This window comes from Anser brachyrhynchus, assembly GCF_964034855.1.
Source record: "Anser brachyrhynchus genome assembly, chromosome: 3".
Taxonomy (NCBI): domain Eukaryota; kingdom Metazoa; phylum Chordata; class Aves; order Anseriformes; family Anatidae; genus Anser; species Anser brachyrhynchus.
Genome location: NC_137696.1, coordinates 86,642,998 through 86,664,550, shown reverse-complemented (window position 1 = coordinate 86,664,550; position 21,553 = coordinate 86,642,998). Strand labels below are relative to the sequence as shown.

At 42.3% G+C, this 21,553-nt stretch overlaps 1 protein-coding gene across 5 annotated transcripts in view; it reads left to right on the top strand.

Moving 5' to 3' along the window:
- The window catches only part of ANKRD6 (ankyrin repeat domain 6), a 118,817-nt gene that overhangs the window by 8,571 nt on the left and 88,693 nt on the right, over positions 1 to 21,553 (top strand). The gene's annotated exons all lie outside the window — the stretch shown is intronic.

Here is a 21,553-nt window from a genome sequence, read left to right as displayed (position 1 = left end):
TTGTCCCATAGCTGCTTAGTTTTTATAGTACTGATTTTTCCTTTTAAGTGGCCTTCGATCTAAAGCCTTTCAGGGCACAAACCTCCAAAAGGGAAATAAGTGAAATGGACCTTGTTCTATCTGCTCATCTTCAGAGACTGCAGTGGTGCTTCCAGCCTTCAGCGCCTGACCTTTTTCCTCACCCCCTTGGAGAACAGCATAGCTACAGGTGAAAGCAGAGAAGAGGTGATTTTTTTTCTAAGCACATGGGAGAGCTGCTTCATTCTGGAACGGACCGTGCCCCTTGGGGCTGCTCTTAGCATGTGTATTTGGGGGTTGGACGTGAGTTACCATGGCTTGAGGAACAGCTTTACGTCACTGAAACTGTGGTAGCACACTCACCGCAAATGTCAATTAGCTTACTTCAAACATCTTTCTTGTGTCCAAACAATCAGCATTCAACTGTAACAAGTCCAACATTGCAACTACATCCCCGCTTATGTCACTTGAGTATGCTATTTTGGGATTTAGTTTTGGTCAAATCTAAATTCCCTCAAATTCTGTCCCAAATTGCCTTGGTGAAATTATTTGACATGTCTCACATATAAATTTTATAAAGTTTATAAAATATAAATTATGTAAATCACTTCTAATCCTTGTTCCTTCTACTTTTCAGACCAGGTTTACCATTTCTAAATGTAGGCCTCTCTTGCTTGCTCAGAAGGTATCAAATCCTGTTCCCAAGGAGAATTTTGCACTTCATTTATTTGGAAGCAAGATGGGACCCAATGGGAAAAGTGAATGGCAGGATTAAAAAAATCAGAATGAATGTTTGCACTACACAGTATGCCACACCAGTAAATTGAAACGGAATTTGCAGTTACAAGCTCTGGTATACAGTCATTGAGGGAGTTTCTTAACTGAAAAGGAAATATTTAATATACATATATATATTCCCAGATTCATTGTGTGCCTACAGGTGTAAATTAAGTTAAAAGAACAAAACCCAACTTTTTTTTTTTTTGCCTTTTCTCAGTTTCCCTTTATTCCTGTCCACCAACACATGTGCTTGGGAAGTCTGAAATTTCTAGCTTCCACACCCCATTACTCTTTCATAGAATTTATCCTTTAATGTCTAGTAACTCTGCAGACATACAAATGAGGATGCTCCTGCTTCAGTTATTAGAATTATGTCGGGTTTTTCTTCTTTTTGTTTTTAATCCTCAAAGTAGAGTACTTGGCGTAGAAGGTAGAAGCATATTTTATTCAAAACCTAGCATCTAGAATTTGGATGCATGCGTTTCCAGCTTTTAAGAATAATTATTTTTTGAAATATTGTATTAGAATGGATTTGCTTATATATCGTACATGGTTTTTGCACATCCAGCAAGTGTCTGAATATAATTACATGGGGTAAGCTGATTTTGGTAGCACACAGACAAATCGAGAAAACAGGTAGTAGTGCGTTCAATAGAACTGAGTGTAGCACTTAAAAAATCTGAAATGTTTATTTGTTCCCCTTATTATTTGAAATGAAGAACCTCTCCCCTTGACTAAGCTGAAGCATCTGTAGAGTGAATCCTTAGGTTGCTGTGTAAAAAGCCAGTTTAATCTGGGATCTGGCCTCTGTTTCCCAGAGATGGAGCAAAGTGTCAGTGAAATGGAAATCTTTGTGTCTTTCATACCTCTGTAGTGCTCACAAAACATATGTTTACTCTACTTTGGAAAAAAAAATAAATAAAATATACTTTTCAAGTAAGCTAAGCCAGGAAGGAAGGGTTAGCAGAGCAGAGTGCTACTGTAGAGGAATTTCTTGGCACATGATTAAAACACGTGCTAGAGTGTTTTATGTTAAGATAATGGGTTGCCGTGTAATTCTCTGGAGCTGTATGCTGACATCCTCCCCAAAATAGTAAGATTTTGAAAAGTGTACAGGTAGTGTCTCAGTCTGATTGTTTTGATAACTTAGCACTTTGATTTTTAATAGCACAGGCAGGTACCTGTGGCATGTCGGTGTTTTTTACTTAAAAAACAAAGAAACAAATGAACCCTTGGTTTACTAGTTCTCATGCTTTGGATTTTGAAGCAATATACATGAATATTCCCTCCTCTTTGCCAACAGAGCAGTTTCTCTGGTCTATGTATCTTAAACTTACTAGTTCTCCAAATATACATGGTCTTTCAAGTAAAACAGGATAGCACAAAAGCTTTTGCAATGCAAAAAGTAGCAGATTTCACCACGTACCGTTAAAAAAAACAGCACTTCTTGTGCTCTATAACTGGAATTTTCAGGCCATGTTTAATTGAAATTTAAGAATAAAATGATAGTAAAATAATTACTCTTCTTTTAACAAAATTGCCTGGGCTTATACATGAATAACATTATTGCCCATGGATAGGTAATTATCAACAACTTGTGTGTAGTAGAGTTATAATTAGTTCACTGTATTAAAACTCAGGTAGACCTGAAAAACAAAACTTTCAACTAGACTTTGCATGATTAGATGGTTTAAAGATATATGCGTATTATTGTGGGCTTTTTTAAAATGTCACGCCATATTTTCTATTTTTGCCATATCAGATCAAAACCTGATTTCCGCACTGGTGTGACCAATCTCATTTAATTCAGTGATTATGTCCACATGAGTAATACTCAAGGAATTTGGCTTAATATGAGAAACGTCTTCCCAGAAGGAGATGTAATGGACTTGCGCTCAATATTAAAAAGAAAACACAAAACACACACACACAAAAAAGAAGGAACCGCGGCTTGGGTTTCCTTGTCCCATAGTATAAGGATCTTCAGTGAAGTCTCACCTTCCACGACATTAAATCTGCAGCCAAGATGATATGATGTTGGACAATTTCTGTAACTCAGCATGCAGGTCTGTGCTGCTGCTGAAACAATAGACTGAGTGTTTTAAGGTGCAGATAGCCTGACTAAAATGACATGTGTCGCAAAAGCTGATACACTTTCTCAGTGGAAAATGTTCGGTAGATAAATGTTTGTAGACGGTATGATATGTCACAATCACGGGAGTAGTTAACATGATAAAAAAATATATATATATATCAGCTTTCTTTCTGTTTACAAAACCAGCCTTAGGGTGGGACTGGAAGAAAGAGAACACAAATATAGAATATATTTGCCTTCTTTTTTTCCCCTGCTTTCTGCCTCCCTGTATTGGGCTGAAGATAAATGGGCAGACTAACTGCGTGGAAAAGAAAAAGGCACCAAAGTCAGTCCTCCTTTTCTGTAATTTCCTCTCTGTGTTATGCATCGAGAGGCTGTGTGGCAGCATGCCAGCCTTGATAAGGTATGGTTCCTGTAGTGCTGTTAGATCAAAACTATGCCGCAACTCTTCCTTAATCATGTTAAGCAGCCACGAGTCCAAAGATGGATTGGCCTAATTTGGGAATGTAGTTTGATGTTGTCTGTGCTGAAATGCCGAAGTGTGTTTTAGCCATATTAGGCCTTGGTCGTGGTTTCAAGGTAATGAAGATGCCCCTCGACGTTTTCTCTGCTGCAGTGCTGTTTCATTTTCCCACGCCAAATTCCTCTTCATCTCTTGCCACTTCCAAGAGTTTCTCTGTATTGTTCTTCACCTTTTTTTCTTGTCCCTGCTTTTGTCCTAGACGTACTCTCTCATCCTTGATCTAAGACTTGCCTGGTCTTCTTTGATCTGTTCCCTTACAAATCTTCTCTTTCGCTAGTCGTGTTCCTTACAGCGGTTACTGAGTGCTGAGTCACAGCTTTGAACCCAGACGAGCCACGAAGAGAACGTGAGGTAGTTTAACAGACCTTTACAAGAGAATTTGTAAGAGAACAAGAAAGGATCTGTGTCTCTCATGCTCATCCAGGTGCTCTTCGGCACAATGGTTGTTGTATGACATCCTCTGAGATTTGTTAAAAGCCAGCTACCTCCATCTTCAGGATTTTCTTCCTCACCCTCTTTTCTATGCTATCTTTCTTAATTTACAATCTGTTTTTGTTTTTTCTGCTTTCACTTCAACCTTAGTATATTCAGGTCTTGGGGCACACTTTTCCATCTCAGACTATTTTTAACTCTGTCTCTTGCAACATAATGGCTCACAGGCTTTGCTGGCTGTTGATCCAGCTTTGTTAGGCTTCTAGCAATGCAGTGGTTTTATGATAACACTAGTCTGCTGTGCTCCTTCGTAGGAGTCATGAGTAAAGAAGTATCTATTGCTATCTGATCAGACAGGAGCTGCCTCCCTGAGAGTATTTTCTCCCCCATATGTGATAAGAATGGAAATGGGATCCGTCTGGGAAGTGTCTTTTGGAATATGAGAGATGTGTGCTGAGCTTCATGAGGGCAGGGAAGCAGAAGGCCAAAAGGAAAATCCTGCCTGCTTCTGGGAACATAGTCCAGGCACGTGAAATCCCAGTAACGTGGGCCTGCCCTTCCCCATTATTCCATCTTTTTTTCTTTTTTCCTGTATGTTTCCATTCAGGACGTGGGCAGCCTTTGTGGACAGATGGTTTGGATATTCTCCATGTGGTAAAACTCTTGCACAACCTGGTTCCTTGTAGTAGTACAAAGGGAAAAATGCTGAAATTTCAAAATAATTATTAACTATAAAGCAGGTACGCTGTGCTGCGTGATCCTTTTCCTTACTCAAAGTAAGGCCGTCACATCTGGTTTTGGCTGTAGACAAACTGGAAACATAAGGAGATTGAAACGTGCAGCAGCCGTGTCCTCCACAGTTGCTGCCAGTGGCTGACCGAGGAGGGGTTTGCTATAGGAGGTCCTGACTTTACAAAGGTGCAGTGCCTGGCCTGCACAGTGAAGCTTTTCCAGATTTTACTTTCTTCCAAGCTGTGGGAAACCTCCACAGGCATGAGGAGGCTGAGCCTCTTTAAATCCAGCTTCAGTCCCTGGAGATGGCTTCCTGGAGCTCCTAGTCCTTTGGGTTCCCATGAGGTCTTCGTGTGCGTTGGGAAAGGTTGGGGAACACAGGGAAGTGGGGACACTTGTGTACCCTCTGCCCTATCAGCTCCCTGTATTTGACACAAATATTTCTAGTTTCTGCCTGCTTGATGAACCTGTCATTTGTGTGTAGCTATTAGGACAGAGTCGTCAGCAGGAGCTGTGATTCTGTCCTGCTGGGAGGAGCAGCTTCCAAAAGAAGCCATCTCTCTAGCAAAGTCTCTTCAGTCACCTGAAATGGCTTGTCTGTTACTTTTTTGTTTTTACTTTTTGTGTGTGCTAAGAGCCTTCTGCTACAGGGGATTTTTGTTTTTCCTGATTGGGTATCACATATCCATGCAGCAGATGGCATGGGTCTGACAAATGGCCTTCAGTAAGGGTAAGCATAGCAAGAGTACACCCTGAACCATCGGCATTTTCTTTGGTCTTTTGTAGCATCACCTGAAATACACCCTTGTGCAATGCTCATTATAGTCATCTAATGCAAGATCCAAGCTTTTGGGATATCTGTTTTCTTCTCTTATTTGTATACTTGTACAGCTGGCAAGACTGTCGATAGGTACATGTAAGAGCGATGTGGTATGTAAGGTGAGTTGTGTTTAATTGAGCTGTAGCCTGCATTGAGAGAGGTTATGTAATAGTAATTTCAGTTACTTTGCCTAAAAGTGCCTTTTATCAACACACAGCTTTTTAAAATTAATTAATTGAGATCCTAATTTGCAACGTAAGTAGAATAGAACAGAAACATATATGATTTAGTTTATTTTGAGCGTGGTGCAGAGGCATTCCTAATGATTCAGATGTTGAGCGGCAGGTAGCAGACTGTTGCTCTGCATGGCCTTAGACTGCCAGAACAAATGAGGAAGGATGCTTTGGGAACTAAGCTAGTTAAGGGATTGCAACAAAAGAGCCCTAGGGCAGGTGGCCATAAGTTGGGCTCAGTTACCAGGGGGAGATTCCCACCAGTGGACTCCAGTGTTGTACGGGGAGAAGTCTTCCGCAGAGCTTCCAGAGAATTCCATTTCTACTCTGTCTGCCATGGGATCGAGCAGCAGGGTCAGGATTTCCAAAGGACTGTGTGTCATGATCGGCACAGATTACTTACAAACCTCATCTCTGCAGATACTGCTGTGGAGGGCAGCTTGACCATCCATCAGAAAAGATGAGGAAAAAGAGCTCTATTGATAAGCATCAGATGTTTTATAGCTTTATAGCTTCACAGGAGGATTAAGACTGCTTTTTACAGGTAATATTTCTTCATGGTAGTCTTCCTTCTGGAAGGCCTTGGAGCATGTCAGTGTCTGTGTGGCATCTCACTCTTCCTGTCCCTGACTGTTTGTTGATAGTGGTGAGCACATCAAGCACTGAAATATTGCATCTCTCGGGAATCAAGTTTCCAGTCAAGTACCCGGACTTGTCAACCTGGTTGATCCTTCCCCATTTTTTAATTACTTCAGACATCTGCCTTCCACTGATACTCTGTAATTACCTAGGGGTAAAGTTAATCTGTTCTTTTCTGTTTGAAGCATTCAGTGAGAGGCTTCAGAAAACCTTCAGACTGATACAGGACATAAAGAACAGGCATGTGTACCCTCTCTGTAATTTGCTCGTCTCATCCACGTGCTTTGTCAGACTTTATGAAAGGATATGTTTTTACTGGTTCATTACAACCACCCTGATAGGTGATTTGCTACGCCAAAGCAAGTTATCCACCAACTGAAAAAATTAGAACTGATATTTCAGGTAGTAATTGCAAAGTTTCTCTCTGAGCATAGGATAATGCCCATGGTGGATGTCTGCCCTTACAGCTTAAGGGATAAATCCCATTTCAGTTTCAGTCTTCTGCTTCTTTGCGTTACCTGTGCTACCTTTTTGTTTCAATAACAAAGCCTGTAGGAATTACAAAGGCGAATGTAACCCTTTTATACTTACTGTGGTCATGTCACTCATTCATAGGTCCCTTAGGCTGACGCTTTGGAAACCTCACTGACAAAATGAATGTATAAGCAGTGCAAAGTCATGGAGTGTTAGACTGGTTCCTCTGTTCTAACCTCCCTGTGCTTGTCTTGTAAAGCACCAACAAAAACCCTGTGTGACACAGATCTAAGCATCACGGCATTGCATCCTGGCGTAAGAACAGTTCATGAGGAAAATAAACTTTATGCCTAACCAAATTATTCAGTGGTGCTTGCTGCAAGGAGATTGCCTTGTGCTGGGTCAGGTGGGATATGTGCTTTGAAGAGACCATTGCTGCTGCCACCTGACTGTATTGCAGCCTTCAGCAGGGAGGTGGAAACAGATAAAACACTTGGAGATGTTTTCAGTGTGTACATTTCTCCTTTGTGAAAGGCAAATTGACCCAACACAACCTGCTTATGGGAACATGCCAATAAATGTGTGTGGACCTGCTTGACTATTAGTTAAACTAAGCAGTAATTTAAAGGCTTGTGATCTTCTGTGGCCAAACAAAAGAACTTCTCCCAGAATAACAGAACATTTTCATCCAGTTTTGTACTGTTTCTCTGTCAGTAGTTAAATCAGAATGAATTGAAGGAGTTAAATGGTTCAGGTTATAAGTGTGGGACTCTTTGGACTGGTCCTTATTTATCTGGTGACTGTTTTGTCAGGAGAATAAAGGTTTGAATACATTTTTACAAATTTCTGATTTCTGACATAGCTACACATTTTATGCATTTTGATATGCTTAACTAAAAATCATGAATCTGTACTGTGTAAGTCACTGGATATATTTAAGATGGATGACAGACAGCTGAGGTTGGAAGGGACCGCTGGAGGCCATCTTGTCCAGGGCCCTGCTCAAGCAGGGCTGCCCAGAGCAGGCTCCCCAGCATACTCAATTTCTTTTCAGTGTTTTACATTGGGGTTATATATCTAAACGTTTCAGTGTTCTGCATCTTAAAAGGGATTCAGGTACCTATATCTTAAGGTTTTATGGTGCTTAAGAAGTATATTTTAACGTCGTCTTGGATGAAAAATCATGGCAAGTTTTGCAATAAACAGTGCTCCGTTAGGCAAGATCGTATGTCGATTTTGGTACCGTACAGTCTGTAAAAACTACAGCTAATGGGTACGCAGATGGTTTGATTTAAAAGGTGGGTTCGTAAGTATGGCTGAAAAGAATGGGGCTGGAGGGCATGGGGGAGAGTGTCTCAAGAAATGACTCTACAGACTGTGTGTGTTTTGGGGGTTTAGGATGTTACTTGATGCTTGGTATCTAAAGTATTTGAGTGTTAAGGAGTTTGAAAGGATTGGGACCTTGGCAAACACTTAAAGCTTTGCTGATCCTATTCTGAAAGTGTAGCGGGGGCAGCATGGTGTGAGGCAGGTCAGTGCAGCCTAAGGCCTTTTGCAGGTGGGTCTAAAGACCTCTGTCAGCAGGATTATTCAATCACGCCTTGGGACTGTCTTCAGAAATCAGCATGTAGTGCATAAACTAAACTTATTCCTGGACTCCCAGCTTGTGACATCTGAGTCAGCAAATGTTTCTTGCTAATACACTCAGCCCAGTACATTTCGATGAAGAAAAGATCTTGTACCAAAAACCTGCTTCTGTTGTTGTTGTGCATTCTGTCCCAGCCAACAACTTTCTCAAGTGTAACCCCTCCTTTCTCCCCCTGAAGTCTGCAATTGTAAAAATCCTCCTTTCGTGTCAGCACATGTCTTCAGAGAACCCGAGGGGCATTTTTAACGAGAACAGCTTCAGAATTCCTGGCTTGATTGATGAAGGAAAGAAAAAAAAATATATGTATCACAGAGACAGTATCCTCTTACCTATTAAAATGTTTACATTCTACTTAATGGTGATATCTGCTTAACTTTTGCTGATGCAAACTTAACAGACAAATGTTTCCCTGTTTTCTGCTTACAAGTATAGACTTTTTCTTTACAATACCAGAGGGAGAGAAGTGGAAAGCTATAGGAGTAGAAGTCTTTGTTTTAAATTGTGGAAGAAATAAACAGCCAGGACTTAAGCATTGGAAGTCTTCTGTAAAATTTTCCTTTAACTTATCTGTCAGAAGTAACACTGAAAATATTTTTAGCAGTTTGCTCCACTCCTTAGCCTTTATAACTTTTACGAAGCAGGAAGAACAAGGTAACAGGTCTTTGCTTTCAGTCCCCATTCCTCAACCCAGCTGTATTAATGTATGAATTGCATATTTTTTTGTTCCATTTTTGAGCTAGACTTTACATTACAGCCACAGAAGCACTGCATATGCTATCTTTCTGGATATCGAATGCCACTCCATGTACTATCTTTCTGCAGTTTATTGATATTGAAAGCCACTCCAACCTGTGCTGAAGACACCAATTACACCAGGTGCCCTAAGTCTTATCTGCATCTACGTTGCCTTCCAGAAAGTGCCAAACCTGTTCTCATTTATGCTGAACCCAGCCAGCAGACATCATTTCTCGCTGTTCAATAGCACCTCCCTCCTCCCTCCAAAAAAAAAAGCTTGACTCCCAACATTCCTCTCATGTCTTGCAAATACCTGTGTACCTTGGCAAGAAGCTTGTTGTGTTCCTCACCACTGGCCAGTCCACTTCTACTGTCTTGTACGCCTATTTCTTCTAACACTTACTCCTGTAATTCAAGTAATGGAGGAGGTGTGTACTGTGGTTTTAAATTTCCCGATACAAATCCTGTGGATTATTAGCATAGGCAAGTAGCAAGAGAGAATGTGGACACATGGGGTGCTGCTGGATACTTGGCTTTTATTTAAAAAGGAAATGAAACATGAAAAACTAAGAAAAGAATGGTGTGAAGCAAATCTTCGAGACACGATCATCTATGTGTTGCTCAGTGGGAGACCTGCCGTGTGTGTACAGGATAAACTGAATGGGGCAGAGCTCTGGAGAGGTAGGAATGTGTTTTTGTGCAGAAGCTGTGAACTGGAACCCAAGAGCAAGCTGGCACCCTTAGAAACAATGGATGACTAATTGGGGTAGTTCCTGGCCTATGGTTTGCTTTTCAACTTTCGTGTCTTATTAACTCCTTCAGGGCAAGCATTTCTGTAGGTTTCTTGTTGCAATTCTAAGCCAACAAATCCATCAAGATCAGGATTGTTTTCTGCATGCCCTTTTCTTTATCTGTTGCATGAATTTACATCACATAAATCTGGAAAAAATGTTTTTCTTGTTTTTTTTTGTTTGTTTTTTTACTTTCTTAAAATTTTCTTAAAATTTCTCATTTTAATAGCTACCACAACAGAGGGGTTAGATGACTGGGGAAATTTTGGGGGGCAAGACTAGTGATAGTCAATTCACATCAATTTAAATCAGGAGAACAGAATAATAACCAGATTTTGTCCCTTGTCTGGTACTGAACAGAACTGTCCTCTGGAAGTGCAGAGAAGGTATTCTTTGAGAGGAGATTGGCACTCTTCTACACGAGTTGCCAACGTGCCAAGTCCAATACTTGATTAAGGAATTTCTTGCTTCTGTTAGCTCTGCAGACTTTGTTTCAATCTCTTAATTGATTTTTGTGAGCTTTGAATCAGAACAAGCAAGAGCAATATCCTTCTCATCATAATGACAGTAAAACCTGAAACTTCTGAAGCGAATTTCTGTGTCCTCATCATAACAGGCCTGTTATTAAACCAACATGTGTTCTGGCAAGGAGAAAGCTTTGCAAGAAGAACTTTTCCTAAGGAGATGAAAATACAGATTAGTAGGTCTCAGTCTCCAAATCTGTTTAACATAAAATCACAAATGCCTAAGAGAAGATCTACAAGCCCGATGATTTTAAAACCACAAATACCCTTCTCTTCTATAAGTAGCTTTTCAATATTACTGTGTATATCAAAGTAGAAAGAAAACTGTGTTCATTAAGGGTACAGTCTGCTGGATGGTTCTGGCAGAAATTCTGTTCCTTAAGACGGGAGCAGGATTGGGTTTAGGTTCTTCATTTCTATATAGCCTTCGCTGCTTCCTGCTGAACTACCCATTTTTTTCAGTAGCCTGAAACACATTCCAGAAATGTCTGTGCAAGGGAGAAGGAAAAGCATGCCAAGGCTGCTGATGAATAAAAGGCTTTGTAATGAATCTTGTAAAATTGGACCTTTTCATTCAGAGGGTGAATCTCCATTACTGAGTCTTTTGTTGCCTTCTTTTGAACCAGAGGGGAGAGGAGGAGATGTTCATTGTTGTCCTGTGACACTCGCCTCTAGCCTACCTGAACTACCAGAGGGATGAGTTGTTTTGACTGGGGGTGGGAGAGGAACGGGGGAACATGCAGAGGAGGTTGATTCACTCTGTTGTTTGTTTGTTTGTTTGTTTGTTTTAAATCTGTAGATACATCAGTGATATTACTTCACTTTTAAAACTACCTGGTTTGGGAAATTTAAATATACATTAAAAGTTTGCCTTTGATCTATATTGATCTGGAGTAAGAGATGATAAAGAAAACCTTCAGTTTTAAAATTGTTATTTAATAGACATTCAGGTTCTGTTGACTCCCAGTCCCTTGGAATAAATCTCTTGAAACTGAGCGTTTTTTTTTTCACTGGTAAGCTATTTCCCAACAATGTTGTTGTTTGAAGATTTTTTTTTTGTTAGTGCATCAACTTGGAGCTTCCTCCGTGGTGAATTTGGATTGCATGTATATTTTTATCCAGGCTGTCAGAACCCCAAATACACAATTTCCCCCTGCTGAAGATAGCAGATTTCTTACGGTCTTCCTGGTAATAACAGCTGGAGAACAACCCTGGCAGTTTCCAGCTAACAAGGTGATACGGAGCGCGTGGTCAAGGCTGGGGAGCTGTGATGAGTCCCACAAGTACACCTTGGGAAAATTATCCACCACACTTTACATAATAACAGCTGATTACTAATAGGTAATAATTAACACATAAACATAGACATGGGAGTTTTGACTTCAAGAATACACTGGGGAATTTGATGCAGTGGAGGAACTGTATGAAGGAGCTGCCTGCGGTTTGCTCGTTCTAGGAGTCCTTGCTTGTGAAAGCTTGCAGTTAGCAGAGTAAGTCTCATAAACTTGTCTATAAACTTCAGTTTTTCGTTAGGTATGACTTGTTGTCATGCGTATCTCTTTGGGGAATAATACTGACAAGGATGATACTAATCCATCAAATGAAATTCCTGTGTTAAACACATAAAGGAAGAAGTTCCTGTTCTTAATAGTTAGTACTTCTGGCCCTACAATTAATGTAAGAGCTCTTATGGTGTGCATAGGGATGTTTCCTTCTCTGTAAGTTAAATTCTGCAGCTCCATTACAGCAAACACTGCAGCATCTGCCAGTCCCTTGCTTCAAGGGGGCTGCCCTGTCTCCACAGGCTGCTGCCAGCTTTCTGTGTTGGCTGCTGGCGTGTTTGCTTGGCAGTCACTCTCACCTGGGAGAGCTTTTTAGAAGACTCTAACCCATATTTCCTATTAAAATTTTTTGGACAAAATGTCTCACTCGGCAATTAGGCTGCTGCTTTCCGTCCTGCATCCAAGTTCTGTGTTTGACTTTGCGATGTATGAGGGATTTGGCTGGGAAGTTTGCCCCTCTGTGCTGTTTGTTCTTCTGACCGGTTGCAGCAGCTGACAGCCCTTCAGATCTCAGGGGGAGACCTAGTAACACACTTAACAGGCAGATATCTCATTTTTTTCATTCCTGAAGGAACCTGCCCTGGCAGGGGGCTTGCTGGGGAGCTTAGCAAGGTCTGTGGCCTGGCTAGGTGAGACCTTCTTCCCTCCTTTCTTCCTTTACAAGCAAGAAAGGAGAGAAACCAGAAGTGGATGTGAAAGGATTAAGAGGCAAAGCAGCCTCCTCTCTTGCTGCCTGCAGGGCACTGCACTCGGTAGCCCACACCACCAGCTGTGCCCGTTGCAGAGGCGAGCTGGCGCCTCTCCTCGCAGACCAGAGGCATCAGATGCACTCTGTGCCCTCCCTGATGGTTTCGTTGTGCCAGGGGATCCTAGGGACCGAGTCCCTCTGAAGAGCCCTCCGATCCTGGGCACACGTACTGGGACAGTACAGATCTGCCAGGCTCACGCACCGCGGATGAGTAAGTAGCATCCATGATAAGCTTGCTCCTGACTTCTAGCCCAGTGTTTTTCTGTGTGAAACCTTGCAGACTGATGTGAGGGGGAGGTGATGACTCTTCTCCTCAGAACACTTTCCATGGCTTGTTTTGTCCTCCGCCGTACTGAAGCTGATACTGTAGGGATAAAACACTTTGAAGGGGATGAATGATGTGTCATAAACCAGCACTGCTTCATTTGCTCACTTGAGAGAATCCACTGCAACACCCACTCCTCTAGCTGGGGAGCACAGCACCAACTTTTAGGGAAGAAGCAGACCACAGATGGTTGCAGAAAGTAGAGCTGTAGACACAGGAGGTTCCCTGCAGGCGTGCTGAAGTACCCTCTTCTCCTGTGCCAGCAGGTGACTCGCTCTCCTCCCGGCGAGGAGACTCCTTCAATCTGAATTAAACTGATGACATTACTGTAAAATGGACCCTCTGATCTTCAGGCAAGGTGGAGGAGGTGGCATCTTCAGTTCCCTTCAGACCTTGCCCTTGTTTAGTAGAATTGTAGAAAGTATTCCTTCAAGTCAAAAAATACCAAATGTTGTGAAAATCACAGTGTGCAGCTGCCCAGGGAAGGTTACAGCCCCAAGCTGTGCTTCCTGCCGTGCGGAGGGGAGGAATTTTCAGCCCAAGCTAAAGGTTTGTGTGTTTTTAAGTCTGGACTGATGCCTGGTGTTATTGCTGCAGATCTCCAGGACCTAGCGCCCAGACTTTATCATGTTTTGCAGGCTTCTCTGTGCCCTCATCCCTGTCCCCATCTCCCTTACCCCACCTTGCCACTTCCTTTTCCATTTTGTGAAGACGGGGCTCTTTATTGCATGATACTCAAAATATAGTATGAGGGTGTTACAGAAGAGGATCAGCTAATGGAGTGGTCATTACCAGGTGCTTGCTATTTTCTGTTTATGGGAGATCTGTAGCTGTAAGAATGGCTTCTGTCTTAGTCCTTTTACAGGAAGGGGAGGCAGCTTGGGGATGCCTTGTGTGGCACCATGTGTGCAGCCACATACCTTCCTAGGGACCACAAGTGGATGTGAGTGGTGGTGTGAGCCGTGTTCCTCTGAACCTCCTGAGGAGGAGCGATGCCTACTGCTCACACATAGCTGGATGTGGAGCTGGGTCTCGCAACAAGTGGATTTGGCCAACCATCTAGATATGAAATCTCATAAAGAACCTCCAGATCCAATTTTTGACCACTTTTTTTTTTTTTTTTTCCATGAGGAAAAATGATGTTGACAGGTTTCTTGCCATATAAAATAATCACGACTGTTTTGTCTTGGCCCTTTTGGTGGAAGGTAAGGTTTTACTATAGCATGAGCTTTTAGTTTGCTGGCGAGATCATCTGATGTGGGTGTTCCTGCTGGTTTTATTTCGCCTCTGTTTTACACAAAGTGAGCCTGAACTGATTACAGCGTTGTCTTTTGTGGTGGATGGACAAATAAAGCGGGACTGATCTAATTATTTTTTCATAACTGCCTCTTGGAAGACACATCCATCATTTTGTGGGAAAATTCAATAACCAGAACACGTTTTCTTCATTTTTGAAAGTGTGGCTTGTGAAACGCATGTTGTTCTTTGGAAGTAAAGTGTGTTTTAATGCACAGTGAAAGTCTCTGACCAACACATGCATAGCCTACAGGGAAAAGTAGCTTAATTCTCCTGTCTTTAAAGATTGGTTTCATCTTGGAGCTTCTCTCCAAAAATATGATTAAAATAAGACGCTGCCAGTGGTTGCCTTGAACAGTTAAGCCACTTAAGGAGTGAGGATTTGGAAAGCTTTCTCAAAATGAGTTAGCAATCTCAGTTTACCATTCTCTCAGAGAAAGACATTTGTGTGGCTTTCTTCTTCTGTCAAACAGTATGTAGATATTTTAAAAACGATTTATTCCAAATATTCCCTTGCTGAAGAAGGATTCCACCATCATTGGATGTAGTTGTATTCCCATATGAAACCATCCTCTGGCTCGCTGGTATCTAGTATTTCTTCTGTCAAGAAGATTGTATGCAACTCAAGTCTCAGAACTGAATTCTTGCTACATTCATAGTACAAATTAATTTATTTTAAAAGTGACTGTTTTTTCATAATCTACTGATATACATGCTTATTAATATTCTCTAACCTCATCCTTTCACAGAATTGTTGAGTTTGGAAGGGACCTCTGGAGATCTGTGGAGGCTGCACACTGCATATTAGAACAGCACATTAAATACCTGAAGGGAACTAAATCCTCGTGTGCTGTGCTATGCTGATTGAAGGTGAAACCACTTTTGGATCAGAAGCTTTCAAATGTGTTGCTGATCCCCAAATAGTAACATGCCACTATTGATTTCATGTCTAGTAATCATTTCAGGGTTACCCTCACATCACTGTCCCTTCTTTGTCTGTCACCCTTGATCGAGCTTTGGAGCATTGAGCATCTGGTGAAGGTGGTGACAGCAGTCAAAAAGTAACCGTTCAGAAGGAGGCAGCAAGGATGCTTGCACCAAAAGGTTTACATTCTGGATTCAGCTTCACAGGTGAAGCAGCGGGGTCTTGTCAGGAGGTCAGTTGTTCCAAGAGTGACTGGACAAAATCGCCAGGGTGTTGCAAGATTTGGTCTCTTCAAGATTTGGTCTCACATTATGAAGAGAGAGCATACTGGTCAAAATCTTAAGCCACTAAATATTCATCTCTTGATTTTTATTTTCAAAAGCTTTAGTCATCTCCAGCTGTCACAAAGCTAGCCTCCTAAAAGACAGCCTCTCCTCCGCCTTTTCCATCATTAGTGGATGTTGAAATGGCAGTTGACTAACTTGGTGGTTCTAATCTTGCCTCTATTTTCTTCATGGCAAATCTATGATCCATTTGTACTTGAAACGGTGTGTAGTTCTCAGGTCTCTGTAGGGATCCCCTCCTGTCTCATGTTAGTTGCTTTGCTATCTGTCAGGTCACTAATGGTCGTGCTGTTAAGAAGTAAGCCCTTGATGAATTGTGAGGGCTTAAGGCAACCTTGCCAAGCTATGGGCTTGAGGTGTGTATCAGACATCGTACCAACAGCTTATCTCTAAATCATGGCACGGACGCAAATGTAGATCAGTAGTACAATTATCCAGCTTGAAATCCGGTAGTTCACCAGCACTGGGCTAAATGTAAAATGCATGGCGATAGTTAGGAGGCAGAGCAGCAGGAAGCTGGCCACAGCTCTGTGCCAGATGAGGAGCAACTCAGACCTTCAGAGGGCTCGGGGAATGCTGAATTCTGCGATCGGATGGTCCTTCTTTACTGTCGAGCCACAGAAGCACTGCCTGGACGTGGTAACTTCATCACATCCCACCTCTGCTCCTGCTCTGTGTAATCAGTTTTCTCACTTTCCATTCATACATTGGCAAGGAGGTGAGAATTCTTTTCCTAATATTTTTTAAGGAAAAAAAAATTACTGGGATAGTGAAGCATAAATTTGGTGAGAGGAGTAGGGTGACAGGCAGGGGGTGCCAGCCATACCCAGACTTCTCACGCAAGAGCTTCTGACAGTGCTTAGACGTTTTATTTCATGAGTTTTTAATGCCAGCATCCTGAAGGCTAGTGTAGAAAGTGTACATTTCCACTCCCTTAAGCTGTGTAAGGGGGTTAAGTCTAGGATTCCCATTCTCCTTCTGTGCCCTTTAAAGGAAAAAGTTGGTGTAGCCATGGCTTTCCAGAAGGGGCAAGGAGAGGGAGGCGCCTGCTCATGATCGGGCTGGGGCAGCTCCCTGAGCAGCTCACAGGGAGAGGTGCAGGATTTCAGGCACACCTCGCCTCTCTGCATCTTGCAACCACAGCTTGCTCCGTGTTCCTCCTCCAGGACCAGAAAGCTCGGGGTGGTATTTCACAGAACCTAACTTGCTCAGGACTTGCAGGAGGTGCAGGCTGTTCCCAAAAAATGGGGTCGTTGGCACACCTGTGCTCATATATTTAACCAGAGGTGTTAATCTGGGAGAGACCGTTGCTTTCTATTAATTACACATTTGGGTTGTTGTTACTTCATTAATGATTTTACGGCCTGTCCTGTGTATCTTTTTGCCTACGGTATGGTAAATTCATTTGGATCCAGCAGAGGAGAAATGCTTTGAATCCATCCGGCCAGTTAAGAGAGCTGTATGGCCCCATGGTAAACATCACCGTGGGCGTGTGAGAGCTGAAATAATAACTGTAATAGTCTGAGTTCTTTTACAGCCCCTCAGGGCAAGTGCTTGAGATTATTTGCCGTTGGATACGAACTGGAAGCAGTATGTGGATTGGGATTAGGAAACCTTTGTATTAGCCTTGCGTGACAGGGGAAGAGCCCAGGTAAATCCCCACGGGCTAAGGGGACTTCTTGCAATACCCTTTATCTGAAGGACAGACGTCATGAGGTATTCAGAAAAGATTCCTCTCGAAAACAAATTGCTGAATTTCCGTATTTAGCCAGCGGACCAGAAGGGCATTACTGCCTTCTGCAGTTTTTGCTCGGCGTCCTGCACGGCGCTTTTTCTGTTTGTGCCTATTCCCGTCATCCAGCTGGGCAGCGGAAGGAGGGCAGGAAGGAAGGTCACTGCGTGCTGCGAAACCTCTCCCACAACCTCCTGTTAGCAGGCTCTTTATTTTTTTCTGGCCTTCGTAGCACCTGCTAGCTGCCCCTCTGGGCACATCTGCGCGGGCACCATTCGCGCAGGCCCGGCTCTGTGCTACACCCGGACCAGAGCAATGCAAACGCGTGCGTAACTTTTTTTCCCTTGTTAGATTGACCTTGGGAGTAAACCTGTTCCCTGGGCTATTTCTGTTTTAGGTACGTGCTGGGTGGAAGTATTAACTGCTGGCAAAGTTGCTAGCTAGTCCATGGTTTATTAAACATAAAGTAAACAAACTGGCGCTGAGCAGTGTCTGAAGAAGTGTGTGATTTCTGCTCCCTGCTACCCTCAGGGACCTCTTTTCTCTTACCTGTGTTATTGTATACAAGAAGCTTAGCTTGTCTTTATGATCTCAGTTGTCAGTAAAAACAGCCAGGATCTGAAATATGAAAGCCCATCTCACCTCCAAAAAATATGTATAGTATTTTACCCTATATACAGAATAGTATGGTACAGTATTAGAAGTGCAACCTGTCTGCCTCTCAAAAATGAGTAGGCAACTCTGAAACCCTGACAACTGTAGCTAATTCAACTTTCATTGCTCTTCCCTTCTCCTGAGCACATCCTCTGTACAGCCTGGGAACTGCCTGGTGCATTAGAAGACGCTGTCAGACCTGAGCTGTTGTGCGGTCCTAGGCGTTTCAGCCAGCAGGTGGGCACTGGGTCCAGTTTTGGACTGGTTTTCCCAACCCCACAGGGGTAACAGCAGCTGCTGGCTCTGGAGCCTGCGCAGCTACAGCTGTGAGTTACTTCCAGCCCTGCCTCTCCCCTCGTGGAAGTGGTGGTGGTGTCTTCTTGAAGAGAGAGGTGGTGGCTGGGAGGATTCCTTATGCAGGCTGCATCTGCTCCGTGCCTCCTGCTCCTGTACCCAAAGCGGGACAGCTTCTGATGGCTGCCGTGCTCTGTTTTTATCACAGTGTTCCTCACTATGCCAGGAAATATCCAAATGAGAACTTCCACCCGTTTCTGGCTTCTTCAAGCTAGATGGCTGTCACCCTTGAGAGTGATAAATACGAGTTTGAAATGCTGACTTTATATTGCTTTTTAACTTTTGTATTCCTTCCTCTGTTTCAGCTGGAATCGTAGAATCCTTTAGGTTGGAAAAGGCCTTTAAGATCGTCAAGTCCAACCATAAAGCAAATTAAAAATCAGTCGCATAAAAGTGTATAGGATAAGGTCGTGCAAGTTGGCAATATAAATTCATTGTGTATGATGGGAGCATAAAAACAAAATGAGAGGTTTCAGGGGGTCTTAGGATAGTAATTCGTGAACAGTGAGCAAAATAACAGGCTGACATTTGCTAGACTTAGTGGGATCCCAGATACAGACCAGCAGTGGATTTCATCGTACATATTGCACCACCGTTTCTTTGCCAGTGCAGAAGACCCCCACCCAAATGGAGACAAAACATCGTGTACACTCCTGTGCATATGATCGTGTCTGGAATGAGTAAGTATCCTGTGCTGGTTTTAATTCAGGCAGCCAGTTTGCTGGCTGGATATTTCCTACTGGTTTCAGCCCCTGGAGGCTGGGGTATTGGCAAGTCTTTGAACAGAAAAACTAAATGTAACTTAGGTTGGTGGTTGGTTTTTTGTTTGTTTTCTTTTTTCTTTTTTTTTTTTGTTTTTCCATTGAGGCCATCAGTCTTAATAATAATGACAGTTTATTTCCTTACGTCATCTTCTAAAATCAAAGCACTGGGGCTAAATAGCTGAGCTTCATTAAGGAGATGAACAAAAAGAAGCATCTGGCAGAACAACAGAGGACAGTGTAAAAATAGAGGCATATGCTACTGCGAGTACCATTAGTCATTTCTGATATTATTTTCTGTATGAGCCTTTGCTCCGTTCAGGGTAGAAGACTGCGCCAGCGAGGCCCATTTTCAGGACATTCACACAGTGTTCCTTCTTCCTGAAAATATGCCTGAAGTTTGGGGGAATGGAGATGTCTTACAGCAAGGAGAAGTCTTTGCCACAGGGCTAATTTGATAATGTATCCTAAATAAATCTTCAGAAAGCAGATCAGCAGTTTTTGTACTGCCTTTAGTTTATTTGATTTTTTTTTTTTTTTCAATATGCTGTTTTCCTAGAACATGGGTCCTGACTCATTGTGATCAGTCAGTACAAGGATCCTGTAGAATATAACTTAAACAAACACACTCTGTGTTTTTACATATTTGTTTGTATAGCCTGTACAAAGAGGGCAGCTTGCTTTGCCTTAGGTTTCAGAGCTTTTGCCCTAGGCTATAATGTTACACATACCAAATAGAAGTCTATATTTCAGAAACATTAATATTTTTTCATTATTTTAAGCTTGAGTTAAAGCTTAGTTAAAGCTTTTAAAGCTTGAGTTTCAAACTTCTGTCCTTGTTTCTATTTTTTCTTCTGTTCTTCTTCATTTTGTCCTTTTTTGTTCTTTAAGTTACTTTATCTGACTATACTTTCATGTTTTATGCTCCTTTTAAGAACCATAGCTAGGTGCAAACAGTACCGAATTACCTTTCAAAGTGCCATTGTATGTCACAGTAAATCTGGAGCCAGAATCTTTATAGCTTGTAAAACAGAAGCGTAAAGAAATTAAATTAATTTCTTAACAGCACAGAGAAAGTCGCCATCAAGCCAAAGAATGGAATACAGGTATTCTGGTCACATCACTGGACCCTGCGACCTCTGTGTCTAATTACTGCTTTATTTCTCTGTCTGACCTTTTCAGCTTTTTGTCCTTTTTCGTTTCCTAATTTGAGCTCTTTGCTGCTGATAAAGGTTGCTTCAGGCCTGGGCACTCTGCAATTGCTTGGAGGTACGCACGGAATAGCCTCTTCGCTTGGCTCTCAGTGATGCTTTCCGTCGTGGTAGTAACATAGGCAGGATGCTGTTTTGTGCCTTTTTTTTCTTACAGCATAAATATGCTCAATAATAATATAGTGGGATTTTAGACAAAATACTTATTAAGGAAGACTACAGAACATAGATCTATTATTGACCATGGAGAACAGGGGCTTCAGGATTATTTCTGATTTATAGGAAGAATTATGTGCGCTATTATATTTAGAGAATTAATGTTTCTTGAAGTAGTGTTTTTGGCATTTTGTTGAGCATTCCCTCATGTTGATAATCCCTTTGCCAAAGGGATTAATTTAAACTTTTCATAGTCAGTAATAAATACAATAATTGTGTATGCTGAATGCTACTAATTATAAAACAAAAAGTGCACTAAAACCAGTTTTCTCTTGTAAAGATGGTCACAATTTCTCCCAGAAATAAAAACGTTGTTCAGCACTTCCAAAAGTGGTGAGACTGGTGCTGACACAGGAGAGGTTCAGTACTTGTCTGAGGCTGTTTCTGTTCAGTTCTGGTGGTTTTGACAGTCAGGCATCACATTTCTCCATGGTAAAATTCAGCTCTTGCCTTTCTTCAAGAAGATTGTGACATCCTGGGAGTTGTAATCCCGTGCCTGCAGAAGGAGCAGGCCAGGAGATTTGGCCAACCTCCTTTCAGTGGTTTGTGGGGACAGGACAAGGGGCAGTGGCCACAAGATGGAGCACAGGAAGTTCCGCACCAGCATGCGAAAGAACTTCTTCACGGTGAGGGTGACGGAGCACTGGGACAGGCTGCCCAGGGAGGTTGTGGAGTCTCCTTCTCTGGAGATATTCAAGGCCCGTCTGGACGCCTACCTGGGCAGCCTGCCCTAGGGAACCTGCTTTGGCAGGGGGGTTGGACCCGATGATCTCTGGAGGTCCCTTCCAACCCCTACAGTTCTGTGATTCTGTTTACAGTGGAGCCAGCATGGGTAGGTGCTGGAGAAGAACATTGCTTTTTCATGCTGGATCGTCGATACAGATTTTTATATTTATGTTAACAAACATTTTCTGACGTAAATTGCCATACTTCTGTACTACGTCCTCTACAGACAGCTTAAAGGATTTGAAAAGCAGCTGC